Source organism: Nomascus leucogenys, chromosome 21, assembly GCF_006542625.1.
Source record: "Nomascus leucogenys isolate Asia chromosome 21, Asia_NLE_v1, whole genome shotgun sequence".
NCBI classification, from domain to species: Eukaryota; Metazoa; Chordata; class Mammalia; order Primates; family Hylobatidae; genus Nomascus; species Nomascus leucogenys.
The window spans coordinates 43,257,804-43,261,217 of record NC_044401.1 but is presented as its reverse complement, the minus strand read 5'-3'; the positions used below and the strand labels follow the sequence as shown (position 1 = coordinate 43,261,217).

The window sequence follows — 3,414 nt, the reverse complement described above, 5'->3', positions numbered from 1 at the left end:
CCAACCAGATTCCAGACCTTATATCACTGTCATTACCATTTCTGCTAAATGGAGGCTCCTAGGCGTTAATCACTCTGGCAACTGCATGGTGACATAACGCACCACAACGTTCCCACTAAAAAGCTGTAGTCTCTTTGTCTCTGGCTATATTGGCGATTCTCCAGTTACTTCAATACTTTAAAGGCTGCAGCAGCATGCAAAAGAATTTCACTTAAAAAAAAAGAAAAAAAAAAGAAAGGTAAGAAAAGTCTCCAGGAGACGGTGAGTTTTATTTTGTCTTGTCTGGATAGAGATTTGATTTGCTCTAGAATGTTCCAGGGTGGAGAGAAACTGGGAGAAAGCACAGGATGTCTAGGTCTACTCGGCGTAATCTTCTCCCTTGTTTTCATCTTCACCAGAAACGGAGACAGTAGTATACTTGCTTGCAGAACTGAACTTGGAAGCTGGATTTTCCTCAGGTTTCTTTGGCTCAGGTGCAGATCTGGAGTCTTGATCCTTTTTGCCATCTTTCCTATCTGACTCCTTTCGGTGGTCTTTGTTCCCTCCATCTCCTGGACCACAGCTAGAGTTCCCAGTTTGGCCTTTTGGGACTTTCATCCCATCCACTTAATTTTCATCTTTCTTTGCTGGTCCTTCCTCAGATGATTGAGCTGGAGCTACTTTTCCCCCACCACTTGTAGGGGATTGCTGCTCTGTGTCTGAGCTCTGAGATGGAGCAGGAGGGTTATAACTTGGCTTCACCGAAGCATTCTCCTTTGGTGGAGGGGCTGGCATTACGTTTGGGTCTGGTAGGATCAGGTTTGGGACGTTTAGAAGTTGGAGAGTGACAATCTTCCTCCTTATTGAGTGTTTCATTTTCTAGAGACTTCTCACTCTCTCTCCTTCCTGCATTTCTGCCGGATGTGGCGGAGGTCTCAGTCTGCGATGACTCACTTCTGTCCGCAAGGTTCCATTCTTGAGTTTCTTCACTTTGCCAGCTTGGGTGTCTCTCCCGAGGCCGTCGTTCTAGTTATGGCTCATCCAGCTGACGCTGCAACTTCTCTTGTTCTGTAGCATTTTTTCTACTTCTCTTTCTCTAGCAGCTGTGTCAACGGGCTTTGCCCCTCCAAAGATAGAAGCAGCTCGACTGGACTGGGAGGTACTAGCAGAGGAATCATCTTCCTTAGGAGTACTCCAAAGCTTTAGATTGTTTGGGTCTTTGCGGGGGACCTCTATCGTCACACCTATAATCATCCCAAGTGTAATCATCTCTGGAGCTCCACGACCGATCATCCCGTCTGTTGTATCGGTCTTCAGAGCGGTCCCTGCCTCCTCTGTAGTCATTATCCCTGTGGTACCCACTACCAAATGCTCTTCTGCCATTGCCTATCTGGGATTCATAGCCTCTATCATAGTGTCTGCTGCCTGGGTCATCATAGCAATCCTGGCCGCCATATCGATCCATATCCCAGCGTGGGCCATCCTGATACCCCTCCCGATACCCATCGCGATACCGGTCTGAATCATAACAATCTTGACACTTGTCTCCAAAACAATCATCACCTCTTCTAGGCGAGTAGTCATCCAAGCTGTCTGTGGCAGGACGAGCCCTCCAGTCTGTATCTGTTTTGTCAAAATCCCGATTTCTCTCATGGCCAAAAGAACGATCGTCCCTGTCTTTACCCTGTGCTTGATCAGCAGCGTCCACTCGAATTCTCCTGTTACCTAGAGATTCTTTATTGAGACTCAGGGCACTGAACATGGAATCCGGGTCATCAAATTCAGCATAACCAGAACCTTTCAACCTCTCTGGATTGCTGGGTTCACGTGGTAAACGCACTGTACTGATATTTAATCCTCTAAAGAATTCTCATTGACTCTTCTGTCACATCATAGGGTAGGTTCCCTAGAAAAGCAGTGTAGGGTGGCGATTTGGGAAGACGGCTCCAGTCGATAATGGGTTCCCTAGCAGTCCGTGGAGCAGTGGGAAGGATGGAACGGTCAACTGGGGGCGCCCTATACACATCGTCATTATTACTGTGCCAAGTTGAAACATCTCCTTCCAGGTCATCCGTTTCATCAGCCCAGCTGACTGGTTTGGATACATAGCTGCTTCCTCCACCAGTCCCCCATCCTCAGCCAGAAAGTCTGTTAGGGAGATAGTCTTCCCCTTCTTATTCTTCTCTTTTGCTGAGGCAGCCATGTTGGGAGAGGGAAAGAGAACGCAAAGGGAAATCTTATGTTTTAACAACTTGACAGAATAATTCACTGCAAGTCTGTTGATCTTAACCCAGCTAGAAACATTTCCCAGGTGTGTCCTTTTCTCACTTTGCTTATGTATATTCATGGTTCTGTTATAGTCATAATGGGTGTGTATGTTCAATTTGGTATTCTTCCTTTTATGTAACATGATGTATCCAAATATTTTCTATTTCCTATAGCATCTTTATATTCATCATTTTTAGTATATCACTAGAGTATATCATTTTTATATGCCATAGTTAGCTTCTTTCTATATATCTGTATTGTTGGGCTCTTAGCTTTATTCCAATGTTTTACCATCATAAAATAAACATTATATATACTTACACTTTTTATTAAACATTATTTCCTCAAGATAAATTCTATTACTTGGTCTAGGCATATTTATGATTCTTTCAATAAAGTAGCATTTTGCCCTTCAGTAAGACTGAATCAATTTACACTGCTATCATTAATGCATGAGCTTATCTGCTTTCCGAAGCCTTGCAGGCTTTGGCTTTTACAACTTTTTTAAAGTTTTTCTAAATTTTTTTAAGGCACAAAATGAAACTTCACAGTAGGTTTAATTTGCAGTTATTTTACCAACAAGGTTGACTGAATAGTTTTAAAATTATGATTTACTGACAGTGTTTCTTGTTGTATGAACTGTTTATTAATCATTTGTTTAATAGACAGTTGGTACTTTTACCTATTTATATGCACTCCCTATGCTTTTTAGTTATTGAACTTTGTCTTCGTGTGCAAACTTTTTCTCCAGTCTTCTGAATTTTTAAATTTCAGCTTTATTGATATTCATTCCATCAAAGATAAAGCTATCTAAGTAATGAACCTGTCCATCTTTTTTTCATTTATAGTCCATCAACAGTCAAAAAGTGGTTTCCCCTAGTGCTAGTCTTTTATATATGTGTATTTGTTTTTTTTTAAAAGTATTTAATTCCCAATCTACATGGATTTTTTTTTTTTTTTTTTTTTTTGCAGACTGTAGTGCAAAGTGCGGGTCTTTTAAATATTCTCATTATTGATATTCCTGTACACCAAGTGTTTCAAATTGGTTACCAGTACATTAAATGTCTGCTAGGACAAATTCTTCTCATCGCTCTTTTTGAATCTGAAATACTCTTTGATGTTCTTGCTCATTTATTTTCTCCACATACAATAAAAATTATATTAATT

The 3,414-nt window shown here is 41.1% G+C and overlaps 1 pseudogene; it reads right to left on the bottom strand.

The window, feature by feature from the left end:
• Window positions 1-357: 357 nt before the first annotated feature.
• Window positions 358-2,182, bottom strand: LOC100607290 (annotated as a pseudogene).
• Between the last annotated feature and the right edge of the window lie 1,232 nt (window positions 2,183-3,414).